Source organism: Aphelocoma coerulescens, chromosome 1A (genome assembly GCF_041296385.1).
Source record: "Aphelocoma coerulescens isolate FSJ_1873_10779 chromosome 1A, UR_Acoe_1.0, whole genome shotgun sequence".
Classification (NCBI taxonomy): domain Eukaryota; kingdom Metazoa; phylum Chordata; class Aves; order Passeriformes; family Corvidae; genus Aphelocoma; species Aphelocoma coerulescens.
In genome coordinates this window covers 2883670-2906578 of record NC_091014.1, presented here as the reverse complement: position 1 = coordinate 2906578, position 22909 = coordinate 2883670, and the positions used below count along the sequence as shown (strand labels likewise).

General features: G+C 47.4%; 1 long non-coding RNA gene across 1 annotated transcript; it reads left to right on the top strand.

Moving 5' to 3' along the window:
* The first annotated feature begins 7618 nt into the window (after positions 1 to 7618).
* Positions 7619 to 21339, top strand: LOC138104521 (uncharacterized). Its single transcript, XR_011148092.1, has 3 exons — positions 7619 to 7862; positions 10975 to 11147; positions 21263 to 21339. It is a non-coding gene; the product is annotated as an uncharacterized lncRNA (long non-coding RNA).
* The last annotated feature ends 1570 nt before the right edge of the window (positions 21340 to 22909 follow it).

Here is a 22909-nt window from a genome sequence, read left to right as displayed (position 1 = left end):
TTGGCCCGTCGCCCTCCCCCGCCCGTAGAACGCCGCTCCCTATTGGCTGCGCGGGCGCGTCGCCATGGAAATGGCGCAGCCCCCTCCCCTGCGAGGAGCGACAGGTACCCGGAAAGGTGCGGGAACTTTTTCGGGACGAACTTCACATGGGGCGCGAGGACTACAAGTCCCGTGATGCTCCGCGGAGGGAGGGAGGGAAGAGGCGGGCGTGCCCGCGCGGTGCGCACTGGGTAATGTAGTCCGGTCCGTCTCTGAATCTGTCGGGTGCCTGAGCGCCTGCCAGCACCTGCGGGGTGCTGAAAATCCTCTGAGGAGCGGCTGAGGGAGCTGGGAAAGGACTGGAGAATTCCTGAGGGAGCTGGGAATAGGGCTGGAGCGGCTGAGGGAGCTGGGAAAGGGCTGGAGAGTTCCTGAGGGAGCTGGGAATGGGGCTGGAGCAGCTGAGGGAGCTGGGAAAGGGGCTCAGGCTGGAGCAAAGGAGGCTCCGGGGGGACCTTGTGGCTCTGCACAAGTCCCTGACAGGAGGGGGCAGCCGGGGGGGGTCGGGCTCTGCTCCCAGGGAACAGGGACAGGAGAGAGGGAACGGCCTCAGGCTGGGCCAGGGGAGGTTTAGATTTCGGTAACAGGAAAACTCCATGGAAGGGGCTTCCCAGCCTTGGCAGAGCTGCCCAGGGAGTGGAGTCCTCATCCCTGGAGGCGTTTAAAATCCATGTGGATGTGGCACTTGGGGACATGGCTCACTGGTGGCCTTGGCAGTGCTGGGAATGAGACCTCTCGATGGTCTGAGAGGGCTTTTCCAACCTAAACATTTCCGTGATTCCCTGGTGTGCTGTGGGGTGAGTGCCCCAGGGCCTTGCTGCAGCCCTGGGCTTGAGCTGGCACCTCATCCCCTTTTCCACTTGAAATTCCCATTAGCGCAGCCCCTTTGGGCATGTAATTTTCCTTCCAATAGATTAATAATGTTATTAACGAATAACACATTGTCTTCTCAGCCTACAAGATTAACTGCCTCTGGATCTGGCCATTCTGGGGGCCACTTCTTTTACCTCCTGCAGTCCCAAACCTTCTGTTGGGTCAAATAATGACAAATAACAACCACCATGATATTTGGGAAACCTCCTCTTTGGTTCTTTTCCCCCTTCCAAATCCTTCATTTCTTGGCTCAAGGAGGGAAAGCCTATTTGCACCAGTGACACCCAAACCCTCCTGTCCCCTTTGTCCCAGCGTGGGTTTTGAACAACAATCACAGCAGCTTTTTGCAGCCTGTGTGGGCTGACACATCTCATTTCTCTGCCTCCATGCAAACCCCACCACCAGCATCAGAGCTGCTTGCGTGTCCTTGATGTATTTTCAAGCCATTTTTATTTGGATATAAACTATCAGCCAACATTGCAGCAGCATCAGCCTTCCTTGGGGCTTAAGATATTGCTGAAGCCTTGGCTGATGGCCACTTTGCTCCCAAATAAAAATTGCTGGGGAATATTTCAAGGACATGAAGCTGTTCTCCTGAGGGGTGTGTAACACCGTCCCTGCCCCCACAGAAGCACGGGTGGGTTCAGTGTTACAGTCGGTAGCAAAGAGTCCAGAAGGGCGTTTGTGTGTGTTCCACCAGGAGCATTTATTGCTGCTGCAGTGTCCAAGGGTGCAGAGGCAGATACCAGCATGATCCCAAAACCCACAGTTTTATCTGGGGAAAAGGTGGGAGCAGGGAACGGGGACCAGTGGGGAACTCTGGGGGAGTGACGAGGGGTAGAGGCTGACAGCAACTGGGGAATCCAAACTGGGATAGATGAACAGAACAAGTATCCCAGGAGAAGCCTTTTTGGCCACCCTAACATGAAGTGGTTCCTGTGGTACTGGGGACTTGTCCCACTGAAAACTCTCTGTCCATTGTAATGTGTGTTCACCGGCCACCCTGTGTGACGAGATGTTTATGGGCTGTTTTTATAGATGCTAAACCACTTTCTGTGAGGGGGCACTGTTAAGAATTCACCATCCCTGGAAGTGTGGTTTCTTTAAGGGAATAAATGTGGATCTCTCTGTCTTTGTTCTGAGCACCAACAAACTGATGGCGTTGAGTTTTCTTTATTTTTCTCCGCTGGGAATGTTTTTGAACGATCAAATTGTGTTTATTCAGTGAGTGATGGAACTTGTGGAAATGCTCAGCTCCAAATAAAAAGCAGCTCTTCCAATATATTTGGCAGAGTCCAGACACAACCCTTGCCTTGCCGAACAGAAAGATTTATATTTAGAAATTAAGGTTTTAACAACGGCTCTTTCCTACCAGGGACTTTTTATGATTGTTTTGTGTGGCTGGCAATTACAGAACATATGCAGAGATTTCAGCAGGAGGAGAAAAAAGGGACAAATGGGCAGAATTAAATCTTAAAATGGCTTTGGGTCATTTTACTGTGTCTGGGAAGTTCAGTGGCCGTGGAAAGAGCAGGACTGAGGTACCCCAGAATTTATGGCTCCCCTATAATAGGTGGAAATGAAAGACTCTTTGCTGCAGGCCAGGGCTGTCTATATGTCAGGAGCTTTTCTCTGTGGACTGTCAGACCTGTTGGAGAGCTCTTTCAAGGGTATTGCTAGATGGAAAAAACCCCCAACCTATTAGAAATTAATGTTGGAAAAAGCTACAACAAATTTGCAGTCCAAAAATCATTCGTTAACAACTGGTAAATAAACTCATGTCCAGCTCACAGCTCTCAGGAGCAATTTGCAGATACAGAGAGAAGTTGTGCTGTGTAAAAGTGGAACAATTTATATGTTCACATAAATAATGGGCTAATTTTAAAAGCAGCGTAATTGTGGTATATGGGGTTGTAGGAGTTCCCTTCAGTTATTAGTAGAGAGTGCATTTCTACCAGGGAAAAAGACAACAAAAAAATCAGAATGGGAAATAAAAGTATAGCAATCAATACACAGCTATTAATTGCTTCTGATCTTGATTGATCTGAACCCACTTCAGACATGTGTAAGCACAAAATCCATCTCAAACTGGTAAACTCCAGGTATTTCATTGAGAATCTGGAAAACCAGCAGGAACTTCAAATCAGAGAATCACAGAATCGTTTGGAAAAATCCTTTAAGATCATCAGTTCCAACCATTCCCAGCACTGCCAAGGCCACCACTGCCCACGTCCCCAGGTGTCACATCCACATGGCTTTGAAATTCCTCTGGGAATGAGGACTCCAGCACTGACCTGGGCAGCTGTGCCAGTGCTGGACAACCCTTTCCATGAAGGAATTTTCCCTATATCCACCCTGCCCCTCCCCTGGCCCAGCCTGAGGCCGTTCCCTCTCTCCTGTCCCTGTTCCCTGGCAGCAGAGCCCGACCCCCCCGGCTGCCCCCTCCTGTCAGGGACTTGTGCAGAGCCACAAGGTCCCCCCTGAGCCTCCTTTGCTCCAGGCTGAGCCCCTTTCCCAGCTCCCTCAGCCTCTCCTGGGGCTCCAGACCCTTTCCAGCTCCGTTCCCTTCCCTGCACACGCTCCAGCCCCTCAATGTCCTTCCTGAGCTGAGGAGCCCAGAACTGAACACAGGAATTGAGGTGTGGTCTCACCAGTGCCCAATAGAAGGGTGAGGTTATTATTATCATTATCATTATTATTATTATTGTTATTGTTATTTTATTTTTAGGTTAAAAGCTTTCACTTTTTAGGCTGCCATGTGCAAATTTTCCACATTTTCCATTTTTATGGCCAGTTTATAAAGATCTGATTCTTTGTTAAAACACAACGCTCTTGTCCAATCCACTTTGTCCTTCTCTGCACATACTCCATTGTGGCAGAAATATTCCTCCTACCACTCAATACTCAGTTTTTCTGATGTACTCAAGCAGTACTGAAGGACAGCATTGCCAGGCATTCCCAAATAAATCCTAATGAGCCCAGGAACCACTCACTATTAAATTTCAGGCTCTTGTGTCAGGAACTGAAAAATGCCATGGAAACCCTGGATAGGTGAGGTGCTCACGGCTCATTGCACTCCTGCTGTCAGGTTTTGTTCTGTGGAGGATTGTCCTGCTCAGTCACTGTCACGCTGAGCTCGTTCCACCGTGTGACTTTGCCAGCGATCCCTTGGTGGTCACTCCATGGAAATGTTCAGCATGGAAGGGCTGGGATGGTTCCTTGGTTCCTCCTTAGCAGCCCTGAACGTTGCAGCAACGTCTGCAAGGTCTCACAGTGTGGAAATGGCTCTTTCCTGTGGGATGGAACACGGAGCCTTCTGCTGGAAATGGGATTCTGTGAGTAAATTGTGGAATGTATCTTCAGTTCATGCAGACAGTCAGGGATGGTTTGGGATGGAAAGGACATTCGAGCCCATCCAGTGCCACCCCCACCATGGGCAGGGACACCTCTCACTATCCCAGGCTGCTCCCAGCCCCGTCCAGGCTGCTCCAAGCCCCATCCAACCTGGCCTTGGACACTTCCAGGGATCCAGGGGCAGCCACAGCTTTCCCAGGCACCCTGTGCCAGCCCCTCCCCACCCTCCCAGCCAGCAATTCCCAATTCCCAATCTCCCATCCAGCCCTGCCCTCTGGCACTGGGAAGCCATTCCCTGGCTCCTGGCCCTCCAGCCCTTGGCCCCAGTCCCTCTGCAGCTCTCCTGGAGCCCCTTTAGGCCCTGCAAGGGGCTCTCAGCTCTCCCTGGAGCCTTCCCTTCTCCAGGGGAACATTCCCAGCTCTCCCAGCCTGGCTCCAGAGCAGAGGGGCTCCAGCCCTGGGAGCAGCTCCATGGATTCCTCTGGACTCTCTCCAGCAGCTCCAGGTCCTCCTGATATTGTTCCCAGGGCTGGATCCAGCTCTGCAGGTGGGGTCTCACCTGAGAGGGGCACAGGGGCAGAATCCCCCCCTTCCCCTGCTGCCCATGGAGATTCTGGCTCTCAGTGCCCATCCAGGGCAGGTCCAGCTCTCACCCACCAACACCCCCAAGTCCTTCTCCCAGGGCTCCCATCCATTCTCCCCCCAGCCTGGATTTGTGCTTGCATTGCCCTGACCCTTGTGCAGGACCTTGGCGCCCAGCCCTGCTGTGCCAAACCCTGCTGCTGTTGGTGCTGTTGGCACAAGCTTCAGTTCTTGTCAGGTTCACACTCTGATCTACAATGAATTTTTCTTTCTCTGAGCAAAAAAAAAAGAAAAGGTGAGTTCAGTGCTTAGTGTGTTACATGCAGGACCCTTGGATTTACCTGTGGACTTCAACGTGTGATATATTAACATAATGTCACATTAATCTGTGATTATTTATGTTGATATCCTTTTATCTGACTGGTGTGGTTCCCATCACCAGCAAGTGAGCTGTGGGATTTGTAGCCAGCCCGACTGTCATCTCCAAGACCAGATTTGATTCATGGTCTCATTTCCTGTTTTTTCCTCCCACTGCTCACAGACCTTTTTTTCCTTTCCTTTTCCATGGTCCATTTATTAAATGTAGAGTTAGAAACACAATTAGAATTTACTCAAGTCTATAATGTCTGAATATTAAATCTTTGGAGCAATAAAAATTCTTTCCCAAACGTTTCTTATCTGTGTTTTCTCTTCAGCTGATGAACTCAGGCCTAATTACTGAATGAGTAACCAAAAAAGAAGGACCTGATTTGATCCATTCCAAGCAAGGACTCTGTGAATAAACCTGACATTCCCAAGCACAGATAAAGGTCCTCTAGTCTTAAATTGAGCTTCATTCCAACACCCAAAACCTGAACCACCTTTAGGGATGACTCCTCATCCGTTCCTCAGTACAAATAAAATATAAATTAAGATGGTTGTGGTCATACAGAGCACTTTGTGTATTGGGGTTTTCATCTTGTTAGCACACAAAAACGACCAAGGCACTTCCTAAATGCATTTTTAAGTGGATGTTTGCAGCAGAGTGGATGGACTGGACTGGATTGGACACCACAAAGGGCTCTGTGGTTCAGGTGATCCCTGAGGACAGGGATTGCCTGTCAGGGGTGGTCACCTGTGCCGGGGTAAATCCAGGAGGGCAGGGCTGTGCACGGAGCTGGGCTCCAGCTGCTCCAGCACAAAAGCAGGAGGATTTAATGTTTAACATCACTGTCAGCTGAAATGTTCCCTGACCTTCACCAGGCTCTGCCCCTGTGGAATTTTTCATCAGAGAACGTGGCTGGGCTGGAGCATCATCCAGGACACATCCGAGAGCTTCCTGCAGGGAGCATCAAGGGCTTGGGACTTACACTGAGAGTTGCTGGCCTCGCTCCTGGTGTTGAGTCGTGAGGCTTGGGAGCTTCCCTTTCACCATCAGGCTTTTGATCATTATCTGTCCTTTCTGCTGTGTCTGGACAGAGAGAGAGATTTGAAGTTATCTCAGTTAATATTCACTTTTTCACCGCATCATTAAACGCCTCCCTCCTTCCCTCAGTTGTTTTTGTTTGTTTGTTTGTTTGTTTGTTTGTTTGTGGGGGCTGAACTGCAGAATTCCTCTCTGGAAAACATTCTCTGATATTTCTGTTTATTTTTTGTGCTTCCTCAGCAGCCAGGAAGGCCAGGCAGAGTCTGCACATGGGAGCACATGGGAAAGAGGAGCATGGTTGTGGTGAGCTCCATGGAAACGTGGAAGAGTCACTGGGAGGGGTTGGATGTCCACAGGGACATGGACATTGCTGAGGAAATCAGGCTCAGCCCAGGGGTGGTCTGGCCACCAGGAAAAAGGCACAAGAGGGAAAGAAGAGAAAGGAAAAATTAGAAGAGAAATTACTTTTCCAATGTGCAAGGTGGGATCTCCTGGAGGGAGCATGTGGAGAAAAGCTCCGAAGTCACAGAGGATGGGGAAGCCTTTACTGTCCCCCAGCAAGAGAGGGAAGGCAGTCTGAAAAAATCAGGATCCAAATACTTGCTTGGATACAAATACTAGCAGTCTTAACCCTCCTGTAATTAAACTTTTTGTGCCTTGTCTCTTTATTTATTAGTAGGATGAAGGGATCCTTCTGCTTCCAGGCTGCTCTTGTGCTGAATCCCATTCCCAGTCCTTCCAGCAGGTGTGAGAAGAGTCCTCCCATGGTGGGACACCACCTGCACTGCTACTAAAATAGACTTTTTTCCTATGTTACAGCCTGTCCTGCCTGCCCAACACATCATCCAACACACTGTGAAACAGCAGCTCATAAACTAAGTAGGAGACTTCAAAATGGTGTAGGATGCCACCTAAAAATTGTGTAGAATGCAGCTTAAAAATGGAGTAGGGTTCATGTAAAACTCTTCAGAGTTTTTAGTAGTTTACTGTTCAAAAGGAAAAACAATTCTTAGCAGTCCTGGATATTCATTCACTGAAACCCCTCCATTTCCACAGGGAAATTTGAGCCTCAATCTTAGGGTTGATCTTTGGGGGAAAGTTAAACCCTTGGTTAAATCCAGTGGCCTAAACTTTATTAGAGGAAAATGGCTCAACATCACTTTTTTCCACATTGCCTAATGCCAGAAATATTTTATTTTTCAAGAGACCTTAATTTCATGTATCCAAACCCAAAATGGAGAACAGGCAGATTGTTTCTTTACACAATTTTCTTGGAGAGCTTTCCCCAGGGAGATCGTGGTTCTTTAATTGAAATGTGCCTGTATTTCCTTCAGCTCATTATAGGAGCTTTAAACAAGACACAGGCTGTGGGAATCAGCAGGGAAAAGTCCTCTATTTGCCATCCAGGTTACTCCACTGACACTGTTTGCTTTTCCAATAGTAAATTTTCCAACAGGCTGACAGCTCCGTTGTTGAAGTGCCATAATAATTAAAGAGGAGATTAAACAATTCGGGAGAATGGTGACTAATTGAAGGAGGAGAATTTCCCTCTGAGTGCAGCATGAGGGACACCACTGATGACATTCTGCCCCACAAATGTGTTCCAGAGGTAGGTGCAGTGTGGATACGAGTCCAGGAAACAACTCAGTGGTTGAAATAAAGCTTGACAGTGAGGCAGGGAGTTCAGTGCTTCTGCCTTGACTGAAAGATGACTGATGGGTTGATTACAGAGCTGAAACGCTTCCACAAGGAGGAAATATTGGAGTTTTCAACCTCACAGAAGGAAGTGTAACAGAGGATGGGTGTTAAAGGAGGAGAAATTCATTTTATGACACATATCTGCAAGGATTTGGGACAAACCTGAAGGAAAAGTAAATCCTCTGTGTTCTCCCTGGGTGCCTGGAGCAGGGTCTCCTTCAGGAGTGTTGGCAGGGGAAGGAAACGTCGTGGCAGGAGGGCAAAGTGGATTAACTGATCACCTCCACTGGTGTTAAAAATCCTGCCAAGGATTTCAAAATCATCAATTAATCTGCATATCATGGGCACGTGGAAGATCCAGACAAGGAACAGACTCTTGCACTGCTCTGAAAACTCAGGTGTCTGCTGACATCAGGTTGGGGACATCCTGTGGGAGCAGCAGAGGGAATTAGGGGAACTGTCCTGTCTTACTGCTGGTGTCAGACGCCTCAGTCTATGCTAAAGATGTGATTTTAGGAAAAAATTCTTTGCTCTGAACATGGGGACACTGCCAGAGGTTTCCCAGAGCAGCTGTGGCTGCCCCTGCATCCCTGGAAGTGTCCAAGGCCAGGTTGGACATTGGGGCTTGGAGCAACCTGGGACAGTGGGAGGTGTCCCTGCCCATGGCAGGGGTGGCACTGGATGGGCTTTAAGGTCCCTTCAACCCAAACCATCCTGGGATTCTGAGATTCCCAGAAATGGGAGCTGGCTGCGACTCAGATACTGCAAAGCATCCTGTCACCCCAATTCCTCCCACCGAGGCTGGAGCCTTCAGTGTGAGCTGGATGAAATCTCTGGTCCATGGCTGAGTTTGCCTCACTCTGACAGGGAGGGAACAGTGGCGCTTCCATGATGAGCTGAAAATGGGAAAACAGCATAAAAAAAGATTATGGGAATCAATGTGGAAAAGAACTTCTGTTGTCCTTTCCTTTGGCACAACCTTGTGCCTTTGCTGGCGCCCCAGCATATCTAACAGATTAAAACTCAGCATATTTCTAAATTATTTTCCTAATTAGATTCTTATTAAGATAAAATAAACCAACCAAAACTGAATATTTTTGTCCATAGCAGCTGTTGTGGCCAGGTACTGGGGAAAGCTGGATCGTGCCATGTTTCTGCAGATGTTTGATCCTCTTTTGGGCAAGGTTTTTATCTCTAATGTTCCACTTGCACAGCCCAGTGCTCTCAGGTTTGTGTGGGGAGGTCGCCAGCTTCTCCAGAGGTTTGTTCTGTGAAATTTGCTCTTTTCCTTTCTGGAAGAAATCCTGCAGACAACTGCTCATGTGTGCGACAGAGGCAATCCAAGCAAAACCCAGAGTTGTGTGTTATTTGCCAGGATGATCAGGAATGGTGAAACAGCAAACTGATTAATTATGCATGACCCAAGCAGATTATTTACTCAGCCAGACACTAACACAGGATCTTTTGTCTTGTTTTGAGTCTTGCTTGCTAATCTGTTTGATTTGGCAGTTTGTAAATAACTGGTTAATAAAATTTGGGAATATTAAACCTGAGTGGTGAGCAAAGGGCAGCCAATGCTCACATGAAAGGGCAGTGAAAGAGACGGATCTTTTTTAATCAGCTGGAATGGGGAAGAAGTAACAAAGCAGGGAGAGGGAAACAAAGACAGACACCCAAAATGCAGTTGTGTGACCCCCACCTGGAGTGCTGTGTCAGGTCTTGGACCTCTGGCACAAGGATGTGGATCTGTTGGAGTCCAGAAGAGGCCACAGAGATGTTCCAAGGGCTGGGAGAGCTGCAGGTCTTCACCTGGAGAAGAAAAAGCTCTGGGGAAACCTTAAAGCCCCTTGCAGGGCCTAAAGGGGATTTATGAAAAGAGATAGAGAGGGACCTTTTGCACAGGCAGATAGTGACAGGACACAGGGAATGGCTTCCCAGTGCCAGAGGGCAGGGCTGGATGGGAGATTGGGAATTGGGAATTGCTGGCTGGGAGGGTGGGGAGGGGCTGGGATGGAATTCCCAGAGCAGCTGTGGCTGCCCCTGGATCCCTGGCAGTGCCCAAGGCCAGGCTGGACATTGGGGCTTGGAGCAGCCTGGGACAGTGGGAGGTGTCCCTGCCCGTGGCAGGGGTGGCACTGGATGGGCTTTAAGGTCCCTTCCAACCCAACCCATTCTGTGTTTCTATGATTATAGTTTCAAAAAGCTTTAATTTACACTGAGAAGTACACCCATATAATAGATAAATATAAATCAATAATTGATATTGAATAACATTTGGCTCACAAAGGCATTTGGAAAGTGAAGCACCTTTATCCCTATTTTGCAGGTACAAAAAGTGAGGCACAGAGCAGGAGGGTGTCTGGCTCGAGATCACACAACCCCTGGCAGAGCTGGGAGCTCCTCAGGGGTTACACTCTGAGGAGATGGGCGCTGTGGAGTATTCTGGACACTTGGTGTGATGCCCATCCCAATCCCATCCCTGCTCCACGTTTATTTCCAACTCCGAGGTGTGCTCCACAAGGTCTCTGACCCTGCAGGGGACCATTTGCTGATCCCTTGCTGTGCCTGTGCTGGTGGAATGTTAAATACCTGATCCCACAGAGATTCCTCCTGCAGGACACATCCTTTCCGTGCCCAGGATAATGGGGTGGCTCTGATGAGCAGCCATGGGAGGGGTTTGTGTCCACATCCTGGGGCCACATGCTTTATTTCCTGCACACTCTTCAATCCCAGCTCTCCAGGCAGTGATTAATGCTCTCAAGGACTTCTCCATGGCAACAATCAATCTGGCATTCCCTAATTTTCAAGTGCTTTGCCACATTAACAGTGTTTCCTGTTAAAGGACGTGTGTTGTGTCCTGTATGTTTTTAATGTGGGATTTTAGTCCTGAATGGGAAGCTTAAATTTACATATTTCCTTTATTCCAAAGATTTCTGAGATAGCAGCAGCAGAGCGCTTTTCCCTCCATATGATGTGGTCACCTGTGATAATTGGGAACATCTTTGTCCTATATTTCTGTCTAGGGTTAGTAAATAAGTGATTCCACACTGCAGAGATGCAGAAGCTGACAAGAGCATCAGAATCCATTGGAAGAGGGAGGCAGGAGGTCCAGACAGACACGAATGGGAACAGCAAGAAGCAAATTCCTTCTCAATCACGGAGCCTGTGCCCAGCAGTGTGTCCTCAGCAGAGTCCAGTATGTAAATTGGGTTTCTATTTTCGTGCTTCGAGGTAACCAGCAACAGATGGTGTTTTGAAACACTCATAATTTTGGCTAATAGAGTCACTGCTGCCAACTGTCCTGTCCTCCAAGCAGTGATTAATATATTATTAGTAATAAATAATACCTAATGATGATACAAACAGTCCAAACCCTGGAGTCCTTAGTCCTGAGCAGCTCCCACATTCTCCAAGACTTTGTGCTCCTGTCCTTGGATGACGAAGTGTTTCACTTCTCCCTCCTCTCCACTCCGCATTCCCAATCCTCATTTTTATTAAAACACATCCTATTGGCATCCTCCAGATGCCACCTCTCCAATGGGAATTCCATATGGCCATTAGGAACAGAGCTTGCTCATGCAGGACTCTGCCATGGAAACTTTGATCAGAACTTCCATTAAATCCCCAGAGCACGGGAGCCAAAAAACTCTTGCCGGCTTTGCGTGCTCGGATCCAGATGGTCCCTTCCAACTCCACAGGAAGAATTTGAAAGGAAAAGTGAAATCCCATTTTTTATGGTTATTGCAATAACCTGGACATGGCTGGAAGGAGAGCCAATCACTTCTACCTGAGTGAGCGAGCAGTGTAAGGCCAAATTTTCCTGACAGAGGAGCTCCTTGTATTCCTGATGGTTTGGAAACAGGACAGAGCACATGGAACATGCAGCAGAAGGTGGGAGACAGTCCAGCTTGTGGCCAGGCTTCAAAAAAGGGAAGCAGGATAACCCTGGAAGTCATTGTGCTGTGAAAGCAATGCCTACACTTAAATGAAGGGGAAGAATAATGTGAGGGGGAAAAAAACACTCAGTGTTATCCTGAAGGATCAGGGGAGAGCCAAGAGAAATGGAGATACTCGAGCCTGGAATGACAGGGGCAGTACCAGCAAAATGCATTCTATTGTCTTAATTATATACATTCTATCATATTATATTTATTATATTATTCCAAGTGGAGGGACTCAGCTAAAGAAAGGTGCAAATGCCTTGCATGGCCGTGCAGCTCCTAATAACCTTCCCAAAACCAGCATCCCAGGAATATTATCCCTCTCTCAGAGAAAGCAGCAGCATTTCAGTTCTCTCCTATTTAGCACATCCAACATTTTTAGGCAGCTGCTGAAATAAAGAACTGCCTGCTCAGAAATTCCTGGATTACTCTCAGTGCCCAGGTGGGACATGCTGCTGTTCCCTGGAGTCTTGCTCCTACTTCTCTCCACACTTCACTCATCCACACCGATTTCTCCGGCACTTTTGCCAGAGAAAGGACTGATGATTTAAAAACTTGGCCCCAAACTTCAGAGCAGCAGTGGCAATAAACATTAGTCACTGTAGCAAACTAATTTGTTTTCCATATGGCATTTTCAATGGAGTGTGGAAGATTCACAAGTGAAATAATAATTACAAATGAGGAATACTTTGAAAAAAAAAATGTGTTTTTCTCCCAATGCATCACTTAAAAGGGTTTCTAATTAAGTCAATACTTGATTATGCTGGAGATGACATTGGCTGCCAAATTACAGTTTGTTGGGTTTTGTTCTCAGGGAAAGATTGTTCCCAAGGGCAGTAAAATTCCTGCATCTGCTCAGCCTGCAGGGCTGCTGAGATGTGAGAGAGGTGAGAGAGGTGTTTAATTCCCTTGGGAATATCAGGAGCTGAACGTTTTCTTAATAACACTCCTCCCTCTAATAGAAAATTCTGCTCAGCAAGACAAGGGTCTGGTATTACTGATTCAGCCAAGTCAAAGACAGATGCTCTGAGATACCCTTGATCTGTACCTGGCAAAATCCAAATCAGAGCTGGGAATTATTCTCCAAGGGAAAAGGGACAGAGCTTTCTGAGATCTCAGCCCTAAGATAACAAAAATGCAAAACCCCTAGTTCTCCTTCCAAACTCTGCTTTATGGAGGGTGGCCACCACCCTGAGCTCTTCCCTGCAGGGGTGTGATGTCCATGGGGGAATTCCTCCTCACTTCTGGGTGTCCCCAGGGGTGTGTCCATCCCCCCCATCCCCACCCAGGGCTGGAGTTTGCTGGGCAGTGGCCATAGGGGTGTCCTCAGTGCTGAGCTCAGGCACAAGGCCCTTGTTCAGGGGATATTTGTGGTCAAAGGGACACCCAGCTCAGCAAGTCCAGAGCTGTTCTAGCTGAGACCTTTTGGTGTTGGGTCAGTCCACAGACTTCTGCAAATGATGGCCAAAATCCCATCTATCAGGGTGCAGTTTCAGCCCAGACTCTGAAGCACTGGCAGCTTTGGATCTGGAGATTCAATTTTAAAATATAAACAATTTTGATGAAGATCCAAGATCTGTTTCAGGTCTCTGTTCATTTTCCAGCCCAGTCTTGTAAGGACATCTTTCCTGCAGGGAGTTTTGCAGAGATTTTCTACCTGTAAATAGGAAGAAAGGTAAGAGTGATTTGTTCCTACTCCCTTGTAACCAAAGTATTTGACAAGTTTTACTCCAACATTCATTTTCCGCCTCACAAAGCAGGTTCAGGCCAGTCCTCAGCTCTGATTTTCACTGCCAGTCAATCAGGGAACTTGCAGAAGTGCCACAGCCACAGATGACCGAGCCTGTGCAAAGATTTAGACCTCGTGACTGCTTTTTTTCAGTAGTACAAATGCTGATTGTGCTTTTCTTTCTTTCATGCAACTTGGGCCCTGTCTATTCAGATCTTTATACAAATTTGGATTGCAGTTCTTATCTTTTAATGGTTGTCCAGCACATGCACAGAGCAGCCGTGGCAAGGCCCTGCTCTGGAGGCAGAACATCCTGAGGGCAGCAGAACGGGGCTGGATTAATTAAATGACCCTGACTGAAAGACAGCCGAGGCCTGAGGCCTCACATCCCACAGGGAAATGTCCACTTCTGTCACATTTGTTGTTCAAGGGCCTAAAATGCTTTAGAGGGTGAGATTTTTCAAAAGAGCCTGTGGAGAATGTAATTCTTCCTTGGGAAGTGCCCAAACCAGACATTTTTGGGGGGTCAAGATTATCCCAGAACAGGCCACAGGCCACATTTTGCTACAGTTGAATTTGGAGGAACATTTTCTCTTTTGCAAATGTGTCCACTCAGCAGGAAGTGTCAGGAGAAGAGATGGAAAAGTGAAATCACAGATTCATGGAAATGTTTGGGTTGAAGGGACCTGAAAGCCCATCCAGATCCACCCCCTGCCATGGGCAGGGACACCTTCCACTACCCCAGGGTGCTCCAAGCTCCGTCCAACCTGGTCTTGGACACTGCCAGGGATCCAGGGGCAGCCACAATCTTGATAAAAGAGGGTGTATGATAACAGGGACTGGAGAAGGAAACACAAGATGTCCTTCCTCAATGTGTAACTGATAAACAATTACCTCTCATCTGCACAGTTCAGTCCATGGCCCAAGCAGCTACACCCAAACAACCCAACAGTAATTTAGAACTGTTAAATATTTAATGATGGGAGGGGAAAAGCTGCTGAAAACATAAAGTATTTACAGGGTGATGTCAGTTGTATCAGACAGAAATGGTGCATTAGCAGAGATGATTCTGAGCTTTAATATCTGATTTGAGGTGATTCCAGGTTTGGGAACATGCAGCCCTATTGCCATGGAAATTTATGAACAAACTCCTGAGGCCACATTTGTTTTCTATTTATTGTTTTTCCTTGACTTTCATGACTCCAGGGTTGCCAGTGCTGGAGGATAATTGATGTTGATTTTTATCATCTGTTGTTGTATCATCACCATTTCCCACCTGGGTTTGGGGATTTTTTTTTCTTTTTTGGTTTTTTGTTTGATGGAATTCTAGGATATCGTGAAACTTGTAAAAGTCAGAGCGCAGATGACTCTAATGTGACTATCAGGGATATTGTCTATAAGTCATTTCCATCTGCCCTCTCCCCATTCTCCTTCACTGGGATTATTCTGAACATGACAGATTTGGTACATAAAGTGCCTGAAGTGCAGGGAGGAGGAGGAGAGACGATTACCCCACATCAGAATATGCAACTGTGAGCAGAGGAAAAACCCTTGCCCTCAGGAGAGGCATAATAAAATTAACTTACATGTCAAGATCCCCACTTTGAACACAAAAAGATTCACATCACATTTAAAAGATGTCAGAAGAGGATTCAATTGTGTCATTGTGCAGTTCAAGTCCTTAAAGAACGTTGCCAAAATTGTTAAGATTCTCTTCATCCTTGGGTGTTAATTAAGTGCGACAATGCAGGCAGTGTTCTGGTATTACTGAGGTTGCAGCGTTTGAAATGGTCCCTGTCAGCTGCTGAAAACTCTGCCAAAATATTGCTTTGGGGGTGACATTTTTCACAAGGTTTGTCTTCAGAGCAGGGGCAGCATCTTGGAGTTGGGAAGAGATGCCTTGGCATTATTTTGGGGAAGAGCCCACCTAGGAAAGGCTGTTGTGCACGAGCCAACCGAGATCCATTTAACTCTGTGCATCAACAGCTCCCGGGGAACTGTGTTAGGTTGGATATCGGGGGAAAAGTTCTTTATCCAGAGGGTGGTGGGGCACTGAACAGGCTCCCCAGGGAATGGGCACATTCCCAAGGCTGCCAGAGCTCCAGGAGCATTTGGACAACGCTCTCAGGGTGGGATTGTTGGGGTGTCTGTGCAGGGCCAGGAGCTGGACTGGATGATCCTTGTGGGCCCTTCCAACTCAGGATATTCTGTGATTCTCTGATTCTCTAATGACAGAACAGGGGATTATATCACCCTGGAACTGCGGGGTGGGGGATTTGAGACAGAGATCACTCAAGCTGGAGTCCAGCCAGGTCACTGGATTAACCCCCTGGCTGCTGGGAAATGCCAAGGGGTCTTTCATGGCCCAAAGTGCGGAGGAGCTCGTCTCGCACGTCTCGTCTGCTGGCAGGAGAGAGGGGAATTATTTACTCTCTTTAACACTGGGCTTCTGTACCACAAGTGTCACAAAAGATATTCCTTCGCAGGCAGATGTTGGCTGCCAGTGGGAAGCTGAGAAATGCCAGTTTTAATTAAAAGCTTTATTTTCAAATACAATCCAGAGATTATAAGCGGTAAGAGGGACTTCTCCGCTGGGAGGCTTCAATGTGCGGCCCTGAGCAAAACAGCAGTAATTGAAAGACAAGGCCTAATTCCCCTTCTCCCAGCTGGGTCTGAGCATGAGGCAGGGACATCAATCCAGCCCTTGAAGGAGGGCTGGCAGCATCTCGGATTTGTCATTGCCTCTGTTGTCAGAGGGAAGGCAGCCAGAGCAAGGCTTTACATCCTCCTGTCCCTTCTCTCTGAAGTCGGCTTAGGAAGGAAAAACAAAGGAGAGGGGCAAAAAGGAGAAGGCTGTGCAGATTTCCATTAGAAAATGGTGTTTTCACATTATTTTTGGGGCACTTGCACCCATTTCTGTCCATTCATGGATGGTTCTGGGTCACAGGAAGGCTTTGCTGGATTCAGCTTGGTGGGGTGAACTCACCCATTTTCCATCTCAAATGAACACATAGGAAAAATGGGGCAACGCTGGACACGAGCACTCTGTGCTGCCTTTCCTTAGATGGATAATCCCCAGGGCTTTTATTGGCCACTTTTAAAGGCATTCACTTCTTTTCAACAAAAAATCAGCTCATATCAACAGCTCCAACTGTTCTACAAATCAGCCTCAATGTACCCAACTCTCTGGGTTTTTGTGGTGTCTGCACATCAACTTCTGATTCCTTGATGGGTCTGTTCTGCTTCCCACCTCACTTCCTGAAAGTCAAAATAAAGAAAATAGAATCAATCCTCTCCCTTTTGGATGTAATTCCTACTTCCAGTTATCCATATGTCATCCTTTTGTCCTGGACAGCAGCAGCCAAAGTTTCTCTGCAGTCTGGCATCACCTCTGCTCACCCAGCAGTAAATTTTGGTTGCCACTCTGAGCTCCTCATCTCCATCCCTCAAGTCAGAGCAGAGCAATGCTCACAATTGGTGTGTCCAGCGAGGAGAAATGGAGCTTTGACATCCTCCTTGTGGCAGCAGCTGTGTCTCAGAGAGTCCCACAGTCTTTCAGAGCTGTGGATTCACAGGAACATTCAGAGGGAAAAGACCTGAGGAGGTCTCAACCAACCTCCTGCTCCAGGCAGGATCACCCTTAAGATGAATCCAGGTTCCTCAAGGGTTTCTCCATCCACACCTTGGAGACTGCACAGCCTCGCTGGGAAACTTCTTCCAATGCCTGACCAGTCTCATATCAAAATTTGTCCTTATTTCCAGTCTGAACCTATCCTGCCTCATTGTCCACTCTCTCCAGTTCTCCTGTAAAACATCCCCATGGAGACCCTGGTTAAACTGGTCAGGAATGATTTATGCTTGGTAAATCCATGCTAACCCTTCCTGATTATTTATTCTCCTTCTTGCCCCCAAGGATATGTTACAAGAAGAATCCCACCATGGTTTTCCCAGAAATCAAAGTGAGTCCTTTACATCCCCAGATCAGCTTTTTTGGCCTTTTGTATTTTTTTGTCAACCTAATCAAAGAATCCCAGAATGGTTTGGATTGGAAGGGACCTTAAAGCCCATCCAGTTCCACCCCTTGCCATGGGTAGGGACACCTCCCACTGTCCCAGGCTGCTCCAAGCCCCAATGTCCAGCCTGGCCTTGGACACTGCCAGGGATCCAGGGGCAGCCACAACTTCTGTGGACAACAATCTTCATGGAAATTCAGGTTGCTTTACCTAATCAAGTTCTATTAAAATATGAAAACAGATTTAATAACAACAAATGAAGGATAATGATGCGCTTTTTATTGAAGTGATGAAGAAAAATGGGTTTGCTTTTAAAAATGTATTTTGACCAAAATTGCAGGGAAATCCAGAGTTGAAAGCATGAACTCTAAGGGCTCTTCATAGAGTCATGGAATACACTGAGTTAGAAGGGATCAACAAGGATCCAGCTCCTGGCCCTGCACAGACATCCCACTCCAGCCCTGGGAGCCTTGTCCAAACACTCCTGGAGTTTTGGGAATGTGCCCATTCCCTGGGGATCCTGTTCAGTGCCCCAGCAGCCTCTGGGGGAAGAACCTTTCCTAAAATCCAACCTAAACCCCCCTGGCATAGCTCCAGCCATTCCCTGGATCCTGCCACCGACCACCAGAGGGAAGAGATCAGTGCCTGACTCTTGAAAGACTTAAGGTTCCTCAGGGGAGGCAGCAGGAGGGTCAGATGTGCCATGGATTTCTGGGATTTCTGGGATTTCTGGGAACGTCTGTCCCAGGTTGTGCTTCCCCTCACGTGAGATAAACGTGACCCTTTTGCCTAAGTCCTTGTTCTTAGTTTATCATGGCCTGAACTTGGAAAAACCCTAAATTGGGGCAGATCTGCAGGGCTTTTCCTCCCCCTTCCCAGACGTTTTTTCCGTGCCTCTCCCAGGCCCCGCTGCTGTTGTACTCTATCAAGTTCTGTACATATATTTAAATGTAATAAGATAGATTACAAGAATTGATTTTCCCCAGGGTCAGGTCGATAAGGCTGTATAAGCAGGGAATGTACAATGGATCAGGAAGAGCTGGCTGGAGTAGATTAATTAATGAGATGCAGGATAGAAACATCCAAGGAGCCTCTTGGCTCACCTGAGCTATTAACGGGAATCTCTGGCGGCATCGAACGCTCGCTGCCAACCCAACAATACACAAATTTCTCTTGGAGTAATCACAGCAGTGACAGAGCTTTTGAAGATCCAAAGGTTACCCTGCCCTTACTCTTTCAAGGAGAAATCACAGTGGGAAGTAAATAAACTTTTGAGCAGCACAGCGCTGACCTACCTAATCTTTATTGCAATCTAAGGGGGAAAATAAAGAACCTGCTGTAAATTCTGAGCCGCTTCTTGTTTTCCCAGAGATATTCAGTGTTTGGAAACAACAGGGGGAAAAGGAGAGAAAATAAAAGAGATGCTGCTTTCTGGCAGCGTTGGGAAAAATATATTGGGTTCTCTGTATTGAGTAATTTATTTTTATTCACAGAATGATAGAATTGTTAAGGTTGGAAAAGATCATTGAGTCCAACTGTCAACCCACCACCGTGGTCACCATTAAATCATGTCCTCAAGTGCCACATCCACACAATTTTTGAACACTTTCAGGGAGGGAACCCCACCACTGCCCTGGGCAGCTGTGCCAGGGCTGGACAACCCTTTCCATGCAGGAATTTTCCTGATGCCCACTCTGCCCCTCCCCTGGCCCAGCCTGAGGCCGTTCCCTCTCTCCTGTCCCTGTTCCCTGGGAGCAGAGCCCGACCCCCCCGGCTGCCCCCTCCTGTCAGGGACTTGTGCAGAGCCACAAGGTCCCCCCGGAGCCTCCTTTGCTCCAGGCTGAGCCCCTTTCCCAGCTCCCTCAGCCGCTCCTGGGGCTCCAGCCCCTTCCCAGCTCCGTTGCCCTAATTAAAGTGGTCTGATGGTCAGAAGAGGATTAGGAGATGCCATTTGTTCCATGATACACAGCTGTAGTCTCGAAGGGTTATGAGATACAGGTGGGGCATGTGCTCCATCTCCCTTACTACATTTCTTTCCTTTTGTCCTTGCTTGGCTCGTTTGTTTTTTGGGGTTTTGGGGTTTTTTTGCCTCCAGATCAAATACTTCTTTAAAAATTTTTTGAAAAATTTCCCATAAAAGAGAAAGATGTTTTAAATAGCAAAACTCCCTTCTGAAAGACACTGCTAATCTCATCAGGAAAAATTGGTTAAAAATTTAGCCTGACCCAACTCGTACACGTGGTGCAGCCACTGCAAGTTCAAGATAATTTCAGAGCAAACACAGGGGGTTTAGCTCTGTGAATTAGGACAGACTGGATACAAAAGAACCAGGGCTGCAACACTGGATTTTCACCCCATTTGTGATTTTCCAAGCTCATTCAGCGAGCAGTGAGATTTTCCTAACAGGTTGCTTGACCTTTTCATTACCATTATTTATGGGCCAGTAATGTGCAGCATCTTTTAAACCCTGAAATGAGCCCTGCTGGGTGAAAGGTTGATATTTTAAGGGAACTTTCCTCTGCTTCAAGTTTATTATTGCTGAACTGGTGCTGTCGACATCTGACATTTATGGAGTCTGTTTAACCTCTGCTAATCCCTGAACATTTGGCAAATGAATGACCAGGTGCTGAAGGTGTTCCTGCCTTCTGCAATATCACCAGAGACATCCTAATTTACACCAAATGTGGCCAAGCAACGCAATGTCCTTAATCAGGGCAACAGATTCCTCCCTAGCAAACAAATTCTGGGACATTAAGCTGCTTTTTTATGATTTTTCGTGGTCCTTAGAGAAGCTGGGGGCCCTCAGCCCTTGTCTGTGTTTTCCAACTTTATTTTCCTGATCAATTTATCACCATTCCCTCTCCTTCATATCCTTGGACAGCCACAGCAGCTCAACACAGCTGTGATTTTGCCAAGATTTCCTTGGTTTTTGTGTGTGCCATGAACACTGTGTGTAACACTGGATTCCTGCTCTTGGGAAGGATAAAGTGGAGCTGGAAAAGATTACGGGAAGGTTGAGAAGCAATGGGATGGCTCCCACAACAGGAATGGTCATAGAGGTACCACGGGTCTCTGTCTGTAGGGAAATGGGGAAAAAATAAGGGGAAAGGGAGAATTATGTTAGAAATCTGTAAAAAGATGAAGGTCACAGAGAAAGTGAATTGGAAACAGTTGTTCACTGACTTTTTAAGCCAAGAATTAAGGGAACATGAGTGAAATGAGGAGGTGACATCTTCAGAGCAGAGAAGGAAAGGCCTCACACTCCCTGCTGCAAGAGTTGGGTGCCGAAATTTCCCAGCAGCTCAGAGAAGCGTGAGTGATAAACCCCCCAAAGGTTATTAAACACTAAGGTGGCAATTCAGACTTACAAAATTCATTATCCACAAATTTCTGGAGGCTGGGAGAGCACACCAAGTCTGTTTGGGTGTTTGAGCAGGACACTGAACAAGATACACCTTTGGGGTGAGCCGGGATATTTTTTCTTACGTTCCTGTCTATGAATTTGTAAAATTCAGGTCCTTAAATGAAGGCAGAGGTCAGGCCCTGCCTGACTATTTTTTTTTTTTTTTTTTTTTTGCAGTGGAATGACCCAATTTTTCCTTTTTTTTCTGTGGCTGCTTTAAAACAGAGACCTGCCAACTGAGCTCCATTTCACCTGGAAGCAAATCCGCAATTCACAGCGTAAATTGGAGTAACAGAACCACTGGGATGTTTTCTGAATGGGCATTGGCGTGGTGCAGACCTCAGGTTCCTGATGTGATGTGCTCCTCTGTCTGGGAACTGCTCCATTTGTCTTTTCCTCCCAAAGGTGATTTTAGTTGGTGTTTTCGTTCTGGGGTTTGAAAGCGAGTGGTGGTAGCACGACATGGACTTCAGCAGCAGTGCTAAATCCATGCTGGGGATGTTCTGACTGAATTAGTTACTCCCCAGTTGCGACTGCGAGCGGAAAAGTGAAATAGATGCTAAGAGAACAGCTGAGTTTTATTTTATTTATATCACTTCCTTGTCTGACTAAGTGCCTTGACACATTGCACGTGTTCCCAGCACGTAACGCGAGGGTAACGCAGTCTGCTGGGTTGGATCACATCAGCCTGGGTTCCAATGGTGTTTAACGTGACAGGCTATGACAGAAAGTGCTTCATCCCACCCTGGAGAGCTCAGCTTTGCACACAGACACATAGCCAGTTAGACTAGACTCAGAATGGTTGTGGGATCAACAAAGATTCCTTGTGAGGGATCTGCATCTCCACGTTAAACCAGACAAGCTGGGGAGTTCATCTTTGGTTTCTCCTGAGTGGGAGAAGGTCCCTGTTTCACCTGTCTTAACCTTCTGCTCAGCAATGCCCTTGAAGCAGCTCCAGTCCCTCTCCATTGTCTGTAGAAAAAAATCAGCCAATGCAAACCCCAGAACCACAAAAAAAAATTGAATGGGAAGGGACATTTAAGCCCATCCCATTCCATTCCACCTTCTGCCATGGGCAGGGACACCTCCCACTATCCCAGGCTGCTCCAAGCTCCAATGTCCAACCTGGCCCTGGACACTTCCAGGGATCCAGGGGCAGCCACAGCTGCTCTGAGCAACCTGTTCTAGTGCTTGGCCATGCTCTGAGTAAAGAATTTATTCCTAATATCTAATCTAACCCTGCTCTCTGTCAGTTTAAAACCACTCCCCTTTTCCTGGCACCATCTGCCTGTATAAAATGTCCCTCTGCCTCCTTTTTATAAGCCCCCTTTAGGCACTGGAAGGGGCTCTAAGGTGTCTCCAGACTCTTCTCTTCTCCAGGCTGGACACCCCCAGCTCTCCCAGACTATCCTTCTGTGTGTAAATACTCACATCAATGGGCTTTTCAGTATTTGGACATGCAGCACTATCAAATATGATATCTAAACCAGCATTCCCCTGGCTCAGTACCAATGGAAGAAGCAGGAATGCTGTGGGTCTTCCTCCTCCCTCTCCTCATCCCATCCAGTTCATTATCCCACTGTCATTATTCCGGGTATCCGAACTGCTTGGCTGCTGCTGCTGAAATGCAAAGTGAAGTTCAAGCACGGTGCCCCTGCTGCTTTGCTGGGTATCTCAAGCATATCTTTGTAGGGCAGCCCTGCTGTGCTGGCCTAATGGCCACAGGATCCCACTGACACCTCAGATCCACTTCAGCTGTTCTGAGAAAGGCAGCTCGGATGGGCAGACGTGTGGGAAAAGTTGGAATTTCGGGTTCGAATGGTCCCCCAAGGCAGATTGTCGTGGTTACATTGTCATTAATTCAATTGCCCA